This window comes from Pseudophryne corroboree, chromosome 2, assembly GCF_028390025.1.
Source record: "Pseudophryne corroboree isolate aPseCor3 chromosome 2, aPseCor3.hap2, whole genome shotgun sequence".
NCBI lineage: Eukaryota > Metazoa > Chordata > Amphibia > Anura > Myobatrachidae > Pseudophryne > Pseudophryne corroboree.
In genome coordinates, this window is record NC_086445.1 from 855,058,490 (window position 1) to 855,073,233 (window position 14,744).

The window sequence follows — 14,744 nt, forward strand, 5'->3', positions numbered from 1 at the left end:
CGGTAGGCCACGGCTGTACCTACCTCTGTGTCGTCACTTGTCGTCCATAAGTAATATAATACTATACTATCCATCCATCTACATTGTATACCTGTGGTGTTTTTGTTTTTTTTCTTCATCCTAGTTTAGCAGTCTGCTGACAGTGTCCACCAGGTCCGTTATACAGTATATTATATATATAAGCAGCAGTACGGTAGGCCACGGCTGTACCTACCTCTGTGTCGTCACTCATCGTCCATAAGTAATATAATACTATACTATCCATCCATCTACATTGTATACCTGTGGTGTTTTTTTTTCTTCATACTAGTTTAGCAGTCTGCTGACAGTGTCCACCAGGTCCGTTATACAGTATATTATATATATAAGCAGCAGTACGGTAGGCCACGGCTGTACCTACCTCTGTGTCGTCACTCGTCGTCCATAAGTAATATAATACTATACTATCCATCCATCTACATTGTATACCTGTGGTGTTTTTTTTTTCTTCATACTAGTTTAGCAGTCTGCTGACAGTGTCCACCAGGTCCGTTATACAGTATATTATATATATAAGCAGCAGTACGGTAGGCCACGGCTGTACCTACCTCTGTGTCGTCAGTGCACTCGTCGTCCATAAGTAATATAATACTATACTATCCATCCATCTACATTGTATACCTGTGTTGTTGTTTTTTTCTTCATACTAGTTTAGCAGTCTGCTGACAGTGTCCACCAGGTCCGTTATACAGTATATTATATATATAAGCAGCAGTACGGTAGGCCACGGCTGTACCTACCTCTGTGTCGTCACTCGTCGTCCATAAGTAATATAATACTATACTATCCACCCATCTACATTGTATACCTGTGGTGGCTTTTAGTTGTGCGCAAAATATGGAGAACAAAAATGTGGAGGTTAAAAAAATAGGGAAAGATCAAGATCCACTTCCACCTCGTGCTGAAGCTGCTGCCACTAGTCATGGCCGAGACGATGAAATGCCATCAACGTCGTCTGCCAAGGCCGATGCCCAATGTCATAGTACAGAGCATGTAAAATCCAAAACACAAAAGATCAGTAAAAAAATTACCCAAAAATCAAAATTAAAAGCGTCTGAGAAGCGTAAACTTGCCAATATGCCATTTACGACACGGAGTGGCAAGGAACGGCTGAGGCTCTGGCCTATGTTCATGGCTAGTGGTTCAGCTTCACATAAGGATGGGAGCACTCATCCTCTCGCTAGAAAAAAGAAAAGACTTGCGGCAAAAGCACAGCAAAGAACTGTGCGTTCTTCGAAATCCCAAATCCCAAAGGAGAGTCCAATTGTGTCGGTTGCGATGCCTGACCTTCCCAACACTGGACGGGAAGAGCTTGCGCCTTCCACCATTTGCACGCCCCCTGCAAGTGTTGAAAGGAGCACCCGCAGTCCAGTTCCTGATAGTGAAATTGAAGATGTCACTGTTGAAGTACACCAGGATGAGGATATGGGTGTTGCTGGCGCTGGGGAGGAAATTGACAAGGAGGATTCTGATGGTGAGGTGGTTTGTTTAAGTCAGGCACCCGGGGAGACACCTGTTGTCCGTGGGAGGAATATGGCCATTGACATGCCTGGTGAAAATACCAAAAAAATCAGCTCTTCAGTGTGGAAGTATTTCAACAGAAATGCGGACAACAGGTGTCAAGCCGTGTGTTGCCTTTGTCAAGCTGTAATAAGTAGGGGTAAGGACGTTAACCACCTCGGAACATCCTCCCTTATACGTCACCTGCAGCGCATTCATAATAAGTCAGTGACAAGTTCAAAAACTTTGGGCGACAGCGGAAGCAGTCCACTGACCAGTAAATCCCTTCCTCTTGTAACCAAGCTCGCGCAAACCACACCACCAACTCCCTCAGTGTCAATTTCCTCCTTACCCAGGAAAGCCAATAGTCCTGCAGGCCATGTCACTGGCAAGTCTAACGAGTCCTCTCCTGCCTGGGATTCCTCCGATGCATCCTTGAGTGTAATGCCTACTGCTGCTGGCGCTGCTGTTGTTGCTGCTGGGAGTCGATCGTCATCCCAGAGGGGAAGTCGGAAGACCACTTGTACTACTTCCAGTAAGCAATTGACTGTCCAACAGTCCTTTGTGAGGAAGATGAAATATCACAGCAGTCATCCTGTTGCAAAGCGGATAACTGAGGCCTTGACAACTATGTTGGTGTTAGACGTGCGTCCGGTATCCGCCGTTAGTTCACAGGGAACTAGACAATTTCTTGAGGTAGTGTGCCCCCGTTACCAAATACCATCTAGGTTCCACTTCTCTAGGCAGGCGATACCGAGAATGTACACGGACGTCAGAAAAAGACTCACCAGTGTCCTAAAAAATGCAGTTGTACCCAATGTCCACTTAACCACGGACATGTGGACAAGTGGAGCAGGGCAGACTCAGGACTACATGACTGTGACAGCCCACTGGGTAGATGTATTGCCTCCCGCTGCAAGAACAGCAGCGGCGGCACCAGTAGCAGCATCTCGCAAACGCCAACTCGTTCCTAGGCAGGCTACGCTTTGTATCACCGCTTTCCAGAATAGGCACACAGCTGAAAACCTCTTACGGCAACTGAGGAAGATCATCGCAGAATGGCTTACCCCAATTGGACTCTCCTGGGGATTTGTGACATCGGACAACGCCAGCAATATTGTGAGTGCATTACATCTGGGCAAATTCCAGCACGTCCCATGTTTTGCACATACCTTGAATTTGGTGGTGCAGAATTATTTAAAAAACGACAGGGGCGTGCAAGAGATGCTGTCGGTGGCCAGAAGAATTGCGGGCCACTTTCGGCGTACAGGCACCGCGTACAGAAGACTGGAGCACCACCAAAAACACCTGAACCTGCCCTGCCATCACCTAAAGCAAGAGGTGGTAACTCACTCTCACTCTCTCTTAGCTGTGACTTTCGCATATTGAATCAGCACATTTCTACCTAATGTCTATGGAATTTGACTGCAGAGCTTTAAGTTACAAGTATGATTTAAAAAAAAACACCTTTTTTTAACTGTTTATTGCTAGTCCCCTTACAAATGTGCCTGATTGTGATGCAGAAATAACCTTAATTTCTGCCGTAATGTGTAAAAGGGGGACTCTACCTGGCGTAATGTCAAAAAATTGGACTCTGTTACGAGATTCAGTATTTGGACTCAACTTGGGTTTAAATTCCTAGCTGATTTTGCCAACCAGGGCCAATGGTTGTCCCTGCTTGATCTGCAAATGAAAACCCTTTCACAAACACTCAACCCCTTTGAATTTCTACAAATTCGCCACTTTCTATGCTCTCTACCCTCACCCACAGTACTTCACGACCTTACCCCCTTTGAAAATATATGTAAAAAGCACCCCCTTTCCAAAGGCTTAACTTCTCAGCTTTATGGCCTCCTACTAGATGCCACCCTTCCCTCTTCCAGATCCCATGAAACTGCTTGGGAATGGGATCCTGGCCCTCCCCTGGAAGCTGAGGACTGGGACGACATGAGACTGGGGATAGCAAAAAGCTCTATTGCAACCAATATCAAAGAGACCGCATACAAAATCTATTACCATTGGAATTATACTCCTGATACACTCAATAAGCTCTTCCCGTCCTTGTCTCTGAAATGCTGGAGGGGTTGTGGCTGCAGAAGCACTATGATCCATATATGGTGTACCTGTCCAATCATTGTCCCCTTTTGGGACTTGGTTCATGCCCTCCTGAATTCCCTTCTGGAAACCCCTGTTCCGAAAGATTCCTGGGTTTTTCTACTGTGCTACCCCACTCCGGCCGTTTACAAATTTTCTAAAAAACTGGCAACACATATTTTAACAGCAGCAAAATCACTAATTGCTCTCAATTGGGAAAAAAGTTCTCCCCCTCTTCTCTCTGCACTTAAGACCAGAATCTGGCACATTGCAGCAATGAAGGAGATTACATATTACCTCCATGAGGATATGCTTTTCCTCAGGTTTGGACCCCCTGGCTCCTGGCAGAGCGTAGACCAACATCCCCCACCTCTTATTATTAACTTTTCACGTGGACCCATGGACGACAACTATTGTTCCACCCCTTCTTCTTGCTTCCGCTTCCCATATTGATAGCTTGTCTTTTCTATTTTTTCTATCTTTTCTCTTCTTCTTTCCTATTCTCATTCTTCATTTGAAAGCTCTCTGTATGTTTGTCATTATGAGACTGTATCGTGGTCCCCTCCCCTCTCTTTCTCCCCCCTACTCTTCACCCCCACCTTCTCCCCATATTACCCATTTGATATTCTCCTGAAGTTGTTGTTTTTGTTTATAATTCTCCTTAAAATAATGTGGTCAATAATTAGTGATGTGCACCGGACATTTTTCGGGTTTTGTGTTTTGGTTTTGGATTCGGTTCCGCGGCCGTGTTTTGGATTCGGACGCGTTTTGGCAAAACCTCACCGAAAATTTTTTGTCGGATTCGGGTGTTTTTTTCAAAAAACCCTAAAAAACAGCTTAAATCATAGAATTTGGGGGTCATTTTGATCCCATAGTATTATTAACCTCAATGACCATAATTTCCACTCATTTCCAGTCTATTCTGAACACCTCACACCTCACAATATTATTTTTAGTCCTAAAATTTGCACCGAGGTCGCTGGATGGCTAAGCTAAGCGACACAAGTGGCCGACACAAACACCTGGCCCATCTAGGAGTGGCACTGCATAATTCCGACTGCTGAGTGCCGACTGCTTAGTTTCCCCGAAACGCTGTAGGACTGGAATAAAAGATTTCTATACAGCATAATTCCGACTGCTGAGTGCCGCTGATTTTCTCCTTCTACTACATTGGATCTTGCAAAGGATCACAGAAGGCACCGCAGCAAGTAATCCAGCAGCCCCCACTTTGAGTGCCGATCCCAACACCGCTATCTATATATATATATATATATATATATATATATATATATATCATACATACACACAGCAATACAGGGCATACACGCACACATAACATAAATACAGCATACTTATAAATAAGGTATACACACACACAGTATACACATACATACACACACACACAGCATACTTCTAAACACACACAGGATATACACACACGTCACACAACATCATCCATCAAATAAGCACAGCCCCGTTTTCAAAACTCTGAGGAAGTAGAAATGCGCTGCTGCTCTCCTCTTACATTCAGCTAGCGGCAACTCTGCCAGCTTTCTGCCTGCACTCTGCTCGTCTAAAAAAAAAAAAATATTGGTAAGCTGCACTGATAGTTCGGCGGGCAGGGGGCTGTCCATATACTGGTAACACCCCCCTACATTGCATGTGCGTATGAAGATTCTAACGAGCAATGAGTAGAGGTGTGGCGCTTGACAAAGAATCTGTATCAGCTCTTTGGTTTTCAGTATCATCTGTACGCAGATGATACTCAAATCTACCTATCCTCCCCTGACTTGTCCCTATCTGTACTGGACCGTGTCACTGAATGCCTTTCTGCCATTTTATCCTGGATGACATCTCGCCACCTCAAACTGAATATTTCAAAGACAGAGTTAATTATATTTCCACCGGCCAATAGTAGTTTCCAACCTGATATCTCTATCACTGTTGAAAACTCAACTATCTACCCTACCCCACAAGCTCGCTGCCTAGGTGTCATCCTTGACTCTGATCTGTCCTTTGTTCCCCACATTCAATCTGTCTCAAGATCATGTTACATGCATCTAAAAAACATATCCAAAATATGACCATACCTTACACAAGACACTGCTAAAACTCTAATCCACGCTCTCATTATCTCCCGCATTGATTATTGCAATAGTCTCCTAACTGGTCTTCCCAAAACGAGACTCTCACCACTACAATCCATTCTGAATGCAGCGGCGAGGCTTATCTTCCTAGCTAGACGTTCATCGTTTGCAGATCCACTCTGTCAGTCCCTCCATTGGTTACCTGTACTCTACCGCATTCAATATAAAATACTCACACACAAGGCCATTAACCAAACTACACCAACGTATATCACTTCGCTTATCTCATAATATCTCCCAACCCGACCTCTTCGCTCTTCACAAGACCTGCGTCTTTCATCCACACTCATTACTCGCTCCCACTCACGACTGCATGACTTTCATCGGGCTGCACCCACTCTGTGGAATGCCCTACCACGCACAATAAGACTCTCCTCTAGTCTCCAAACCTTCAAGCGTTCCCTGAAAACTCACATCTTTAGGCAAGCGTATCAAATTCCAGAACCGCCCACATAACTTTCATAAACCTTCCTATCAAATTACATCCACTCTGTACAGTCCACACATATCCTCACATGTCTTCTTATTCTATGCAATAGATAGGCATATGTACACAAGGAAAGGTGCTATTTCCCTATAGATTGTAAGCCTGCGAGCAGGGCCTTCCTACCTCTATGGCTGTTATCACCCAGTTTGTTATTGTTATTTCAAATTGTAAAGCGCAACAGAATTTGCTGCGCTATATAAGAAACTGTTAATAAATAAATAAATAATCTGCATCACTCATATTTTGCTAAATTGTACAAGTATTCAGTCAGAGTATACAGGGTAATCAAATATACTGGGGGGAGACCGCAAAAGTAACATTGAAATTTAATTAGTCATTCCAATGAAGAAAGCAGGGGCAAACGCAGGTTCCATCTATATTATTATTTCATGCCTTTGAAAAAAGTCTGTAGAAACTGAAACATTGGATTAAACCTGGATACATTTACCCGTTTCATGGGCCTGATTCAGAATAGTACTCCGATGGCAGGTGGACTGCACAACGTACAGAACAGGTCCTACATTGTTACTTGCAGAACACCCCTTTTGTAACATACCGAGGCTAGGTTTTGCATCTTCTGACTCAGCTTTCTTGGCCCCAACAAAGGCGTTTCAGCAGTCATTCTGAGTAATGGTTGCAATGGTGATCTGATGATGAAGCAGCCCTCAGCACTGCAATACTGGCAGGAGGCATCTTTTTTTCTCCTGTGGCTTTAGCATTTGTTGCATTGCTGCTGTGTCCAAGATCATGGCAGTGACTCTAATTACATCCATCTCTGAATCGCCCCCTATGTATGCTTACTGACTTCCTGGCTGCTGTTTTCGGGGAGGGCAATAATGAGTAGAGGGGGCAGGATGGGGCTGTACAGGGCGTGGTTACCGCATCACATCATTTAAGCCCCGCCCGCTCTGTAATGCCGATATTACTGGCATTATTCTCCAGGGGGCGTGGCTATGATGATGCAATTCATTGCCCGGACTGCCCACTTTACTCACTAACTGGGTGGCCGGGCAGGGGGGACCAGAAAAATTGGGAGACTTGCCTGCTCTTCCGGAGTGGTGGGGGGGGAGGGTCACCCGGTTTTTGGGAGCCTCCCGGCCATTCCCTTTTTCATGCACCCATTTTTTCTTGGAAGTGGTGAACAACAGTGTTCTATCTATCTAAATAAATAAGTATACAGTATATAGATACAGTATATATATTTTGCTATTTACATATATTTAGCAGAAATGAGTTAAAGTCACTAATTAAGAGACTAGGGGCCTGATTCACAATTGCACGCAATTCTGTCTGTGCATATATCTTGCTGTTCTTAGTAGACTGCCCATTCTTTGGGGCCTGCATCTGCAAATTTAGAGCAACTACTGCCATTCAGAGTCATAAGCATCTCATCTGCATTTCCACTTGGTGTAGAGTGCGTGTTACTGGGTGACAATGGGATGTTTGCACATATGGGTGGTCTTCAGGTTGCCGGCTGTCGGGATCCCGGCGCACAGTATACCGGCGCCGGAATCCCAACAGCCGGCATACCGACACTTTTTCTCCCTCTTGGGGGTCCACGACCCCCCTGGAGAGAGAATAGATAGCGTGGCGCACGTAGCGCGCCACCGTGCCCACAGCGTGGCAAGGGCAGCGAGCCCGCAAGGGGCTCATTTGCGCTCACCACGCTGTCGGTATGCCGGTGGTCGGGCTTCCGGCACCGGTATGCTGGTCGCCGATAGCCCGTCCTCCGGCATACCCTACTACACCCTGCACACACAGTAGGATAAGTGTTCCTGGAAACGTATTAGTACTGCAGTTGCAAGCATACAGACAGGAACAGCAGCAGACAAGCCTATGGTTGCTCAGAATGTCTCTCACGGCTAAGCTGTCGGGCACAGTGTAACTGCGTCAAAATGTAGTCGCTGACTGCGACATTCCCCTGAAGCATTCGTGACATAACTGTGTTTTAGTAGCCACCTCCTGTGGCCATCGCCATAGATTATGGCGAATCTTCAGAGTCATGTGTCATGACTGTATGCATGGGTAAACTGTGCTGACGGTACTATGAGTAATAACCCGGCCATGACCATAATGTGAATTATTGTAGTTCTCCCAAAATGTATATTTCATGAATGTCTGTTTGGTATGAATTGCTAGTTTTTAAACTGTGTCTACATTGTGTAAGCTAATTGCTGAACCAAGTTTAGAGGTGTTGAAGGCTAAACTTCCTCTGGCATTTTTTGTTTGCTTTTCACAGTAGGGGGACCTTGTTCAAGCTTTGGGCACAGACAAACAGGATGGGGGGAGTGTCAGTTTATCAGTCTCTTTCATTAAGCTTTCATGCCATTAAATACAATCCAGGATGGGGGATCCAATGTCCTACCAAAAGGTATAACTATTAAGCCATGTCCTTTTGAGGTCCCATATGCCCAAATTCCTGAACAGCCAAAATACAGGCCACCATCACAAGATCATCTTGGCACTTATGCAGATTATTCTACAGTGACACATACACGGTAGAATAAACACCACTATTTGCTAAAACTATCAGAATTGCACTGACCTCTGATTGAGGCCCAATGTACTACTCATCATTACCTCTAATAAGTTTGTCAGTTGAAAATGAAAATAATGTATAGATCTATAGATTATATCTTCGAAACATTTGCATATGATAAAGGAGGACAACATAAGCCCCATCCCTTACCAACCAAAAATCTTCCCCAATCCTCTCTTGCCCCACCCTAACCACTCAAAGACATACACTTTTGAAAAAAAAACCCTGTATCTCTTTTGTGGCTAAAAAGAGTGGTTGGAAGTTTTTCTGAGCAGGCCTGGCGACAGGGTGGGGGGGTGTCAAAGGGGACACCTGTACCGGGCCCAAGGATCACAGGAGCCTCAAGGATATGCCGCTTAGCGCCCAGCAGGAATGTAAGCCATTTTGTCCAAATAGCACAGCTGTAGGAAGTGTGGGCGCAGCCTCAGAGTGACAGGAGCCTGTCCCACCCAGTGACTGTGCGGCACGAGTGTGGGTCCAGCTCTGTTGCAGGCAGTTATGGGACATGGAAGGAGCTCTGCTGGACAGGATTCCTGTGCCCTGCGCCCGCCTCTTCTGCTGGGGTGTGAGGGCCACATAGTACCTGCTGTGCGGTCTTTGGGTCTAGGTACTTTGGAGCAGTGCAGGTGAGTCTCTCCCCAGGATAACAGTGGATACAGGGCTTTTGTTGGGGTGGGAGAGCTGGGAATGCAGCATGGAGTCATTGGGGAGAGACAGACTGTGGGATGTGTGGGAGAAAGGAGGATGATTCAAAAGTCGCAGTACACCCTTGTCAAAGTCTCAGTACACCCAATGTGTTTTAAAAACTGTGCAGGAAATGGGAAAACTGACTTAGATTCAAGTTGGCCAGTTTCAAGATGGCGACCATGTTCGGTACATACCCTAAAAGATAGCCCACCTTAACTATACCTTACTGGAGTATTCAGTTTTCCCATTTCCTGCAGTGTTTGAAACAAAAGGGTGTACTGCGACTTTTGAATCACCCTGTATATATATATATATATATATATATATATATATATATATAAAAAAAATCTGAGGGGGCCCCAAAGATGGGATCAGCATTGGATCCCGGCGTTCGCAATATTGATGCCAGGATCCCGGCATTCGAAATACCAACAGGGGTGAGTAAAGGGAGTTCTACCCACTCAACACCCCCCTAACCCTAACCCTCCCTACTCGCAGCCTAACCCTAACCTCCCCCTTTGTGCCTAACCCTAACCACCACCCCCAGAGGCGCCTAAACCTAGCCCCCCCATCACCGCTGCCTGAACCTAACCCTCCTGCCCCATAGCCTAACACTATCACTCCGAGAGGGGTGCCTAACCCCCCCTCCCTGAAGCCTAACCCTAACCCCTAAGGAGGCAGCCTAATCCTAACCCCCCAGGATGCAGCCTAAACCTAACCCACCCTCCCCTTCCCGTGGCTTACCTCTGCAGCACCGCAGTGTGTCCTAGTTCGGGATCCCAGTTGTCGGGTTTGCGGTGCCAGAATGTTGCTCCCTTTCTGAATAACAGTGTCGGGATCCCAGTGTCGGTATTCTGACTGCCGGGTTCCCGACAGTTGGGATCCTGACTGCTTCCCCCACAGATATCACTGTACAGGGCCCCAAGATTTCTGTTGTCAGCCCTGGCAATAGAATCATTCTCCAATTCATACACACCCATGATACACCCAAATATGATAAGACTGTCCGGTGCAGAGATGCATAAGGCAGGCAAGTACGTCTTATCTACCATTCCAACGCAGGCACAGTTAATGGGCCTAATTCTGAGTTGATCACAGCAGCAATTTTGTTAGCAGTTGGGCAAAACCATGTGCATGCAGGGGAAACAGATATAACATGTGCAGAGAGAGTTAGATTTGGGTGGGGTGTGTTCAAACTGAAATCTAAATTGCAGTGTAAAAATAAAGCAGCCAGTATTTACCCTGCACAGAAACGAAATAACCCACGCATATCTAACTCTCTCTGCAAATGTTATATCTGAATCCACCTCCTCTTCGCTACCTCTTTCAGTTGGAGTACTGCGAGGCTCAGTCTTAGGTCCTATGCTTTTCTCAATATACACCACATCTATTGGCAAATGAATCAGCTCTTTCGAATTTCAGTACCATCTGTATGCGGCTGATACACAAATCTACCAATCCTCCCCAGATTTGTCACCTTCTGTATTGGTCCGTGTTACTGAAAAACTTTCTGCCATTTCATCTTGGATGTCATCTTGCCACCTCAAACTTAATATTTCCAAAACATAATTAATTATATTTCCACCGACCAATAGTTGTTACCAACCTGATATCTCTATCACTGTTGAAAACTCGACAATCAATCCTACCAAACTAGCTCGCTGTCTAGGTGTCATCCTCGACTCTGAACTGTCCTTTGTTTCCCACATTCAATCTGTCTCTAAATCTTACTACATGCATCTAAAAAACATATCCAAAATATGACCATATCTTACACAAGACACTGCAAAAACTCTTACATATATTTTTAAGAAAAAAACAAGACGTTTAATTGATCTTGACATATTTATTGTGAAATACGAAGAAGTGTAAATGGTATCAGTGTTTTTGTCTTAATTACATAATAAAATAACAATAAATTCAAACAATAATAGAAACAAAACCATAATTATTGAAAAAAGTTAGTATCTTGTTTTTTTTGCCTTCGTGTTGTCGCTTTTTGCTTATGTTTTTCTGTGTATTATGCAGCAGTAGTCAGCCATCATGCTGATGTCTCAATGACCCTGGTATCTTCTTTCTACACCTTTAACGTCTCGGTGGAACCGTTCACTCCAGGGTTGGACTGGCCCACAGGGGTTCAGGGGAAACCACCGGTGGGCCCCCCTGCCTGTGGGCCCACATCCTCCTCTAGGTAGCAGGTTCCAGACTGTGCACTTGAGTTATACACTATACATGTGTTACATTATACTGCACAGGACTATGGTGTAATTTCTACAGTGCATTCCTGTTATTAATCTGGTACATTATCATGAATGCACTAGCTGTATTTGCTATATATATATTTATCAAGGGGCCTAGACCATACAGTTTCTAGTGGTTAGACAAATCTCTGTGGTGTCTGGCCATAGCCCTAAGCATGTACCCCTACAACTGCATTCCCCCGGTGGGCCCTTCATGTCCCAGTCTGACACTGGTTCACCCTGTTCTTCACCATAGTCTCAGAGATTATTCAGAAAATGGTATATAAATATGGGAATTCCAAAATGTACCTTTAAATTCATATTGCAGCCAAGGTTTCTGTAACTATTGAGCATTTCCCTGACAATTTCTTTGTAGTTTGGATCCTTGCCATTGCCTAAAAATTGTGAAATTACTTGTTTGAACGAAGTACACGGCGAAAAGGTCTATGATGGCTACTTGTTGAGTAGCATCAATTAGTGTGTTTACTGTACTGTATGAGTAGTGTGTACTGTGTGTGCAATGTGTAGTGTGTGTGTGTGTTTATGTGGTGATGTGTGTGTAGGGGTGTAGTATGGTGTGCCGGCGTCAGGGCTCCCAGCGGCCAGCATACCGGCGCCGGAATCCCGACCGCATACCGACAGCTGGGCGAGCGCAAATGAGCCCCTTGTGGGCTCGCTGTGCTTGCCACGCTGCGGGCACGGTGGGGCGCATCTATTCTCCCTCCAGGTGGGTCGTGGACACCCAAGAGGGAGAAAAGGTGTCGGTATGCCGGGTGTCGGGATTCCGGCGCCGGTATACTGCGTGCCGGTATCCCAACAGCCGGCAAACTGAAGACCACCCGTGTGTAGTGGGTATATGTGGTGTGTGTGGACTGTCTATGTTTGTAGTGTGCACTGTGTGTACAAACATAGACAGTACACACTACAAACATAGACAGTATACACACACACACACACACACACACACACACACACACACACACACACTACACACACATCACCACATATATACACACACACAGTACACGCTACACACACAGTACATATGCGGTGGTAGGCAGGGGTTAACATGAGCCGGCACAGGGCAAAACTGTGTTGTATCTGTTGTATTTGGTTCAACCTTCGCCAGCTCACGTTGTAGTTGTTGTGTGTGTGCAATGTTCCTTTAGACAGTATGGGGTTTAGGCCCTTTGTAAATTTCAACTCCAGGCTCATGCGGACCTTAATCTGACACTGGACTGGGGGAAGTTTTATGACGAGAACTGAATTGCAATGTTCTATACTATCAACTGAATTCATTTAAGACAATGGGGGTAATTCAGAGTTGATCGTAGCAGCAAATTTGGTAGCAGTTGGGCAAAACCATGTACACTGCAGGGGGGCAGATATAACGTGCAGAGAGAGTTAGATTTGGGTGGATTATATTGTTTCTGTGCAGGGTAAATACTGGCTGCTTTATTTTTACACTACAATTTAGATTTCAGTTTGAACACACCCCACCCAAATCTAACTCTCTCTGCACATGTTATATCTGCCCCCCCCCCACCCCGCAGTGCACATGGTTTTGCCCAACTGCTAACAAATTTGCTGCTGCAATCAACTCTGAATTAGGCCCAATGTTTTATAATAAATGTAGACAGAATGCATTTATTACTTTAATGAATATGAAAAAAATGACATTCATAAATACACATTTTGCAGAAAAACGTGATGTGATATGCAAAATCGGGAGTCATTTTCATGTTCAGAAGCCAAAAATCTATAAGTATCACATAAATTTGTTAAAAAAGCTTTTTCATCGCAGACCTGTGTTATTGCAATAGTCTTCTTACTGGTCTTACCAAAAAGAGACTCTCACTACTACAATCCATTCTGAATGCTACTGCGTGGCTAATCTTCCTTGCTAGACGTTCATCGTCTGCGGATCCACACTCATTATTTTCTCCCATTCATGATTGCAGTACTTTCATCGGGCTGCACCCACTCTGTGGAATGCCTGCACAGTAAGACTCTCCACTAGTCTCCAAATCTTCAAGTGTTCCCTGAAAACTCACTTCTTCAGGCAAGCTTATCAAATTACGGAACCGACCACATAACCTTCATAAACTTTCCTATCCAATTACTTGCCCAATGTAGAGTCCACTCATATCCTCACAGATTTTCTCGTTCTTTACTTTACCATCCTCCTGACACAGACCAACATTGCTTTGTGACTATGGGGTCTATTTACTAAGCCTTGGATGGAGATAAAATCGATGGAGATAAAGGACCAGCCAATCACCTCCTAACTGTCATTTTTCAAACACAACCTGTGGCATGACAGTTAAGAGCTGATTGGCTGGTACTTTATCTCTGTCAACTTTGGGATCCGGTCTGAAGATCGACACTGTCTAGGTCGACAATGTTTAGGTGGACCACTATTGGTCGACAGTCACTAGGTAGACATGGTTCCTAGGTTGACATGGTTTCTAGGTCGACAGGATGTCGACATGACTTGTAAAAAAAATAATCTTTATTTTAACTTTTTCATACTTAACGATCCACGTGGACTTTGATTGGAACGGTAATCTGTGCAGAGCGAAGCGGTAGCGGAGAGAGGCCCCTTGCCCGAAGCATGGTGAGCGAAGTGAGCCATGCGAGGGGACACGGTGCACTAATTGGACTTCCCGGTCACTGTACGGAGAAAACGACACCAAAAAAACATGAAAAACTCCTGTCGACCTAAACCATGTCGACCTAGAACCCCTGTCGACTTTACAACCCTGTCGACCTAGTGCCTGTCGACCTATAGTCGTCCTAGAACATTGTCGTCCTAGAACCTGTCGATGCAATAATCCACACCCATCGACTCCACACCCATCGACTTTATCTCCATCCAAGGCTTAGTAAATAGACCCCTATATCATACAGCCCACCAAGAACCTTTGCAATCTGGTGGACTGTTATGCAATAGATAACACCTGTCCATGTGTAGCAATGCCTACTTCCCTACAGATTGTAAACTTGTCTGT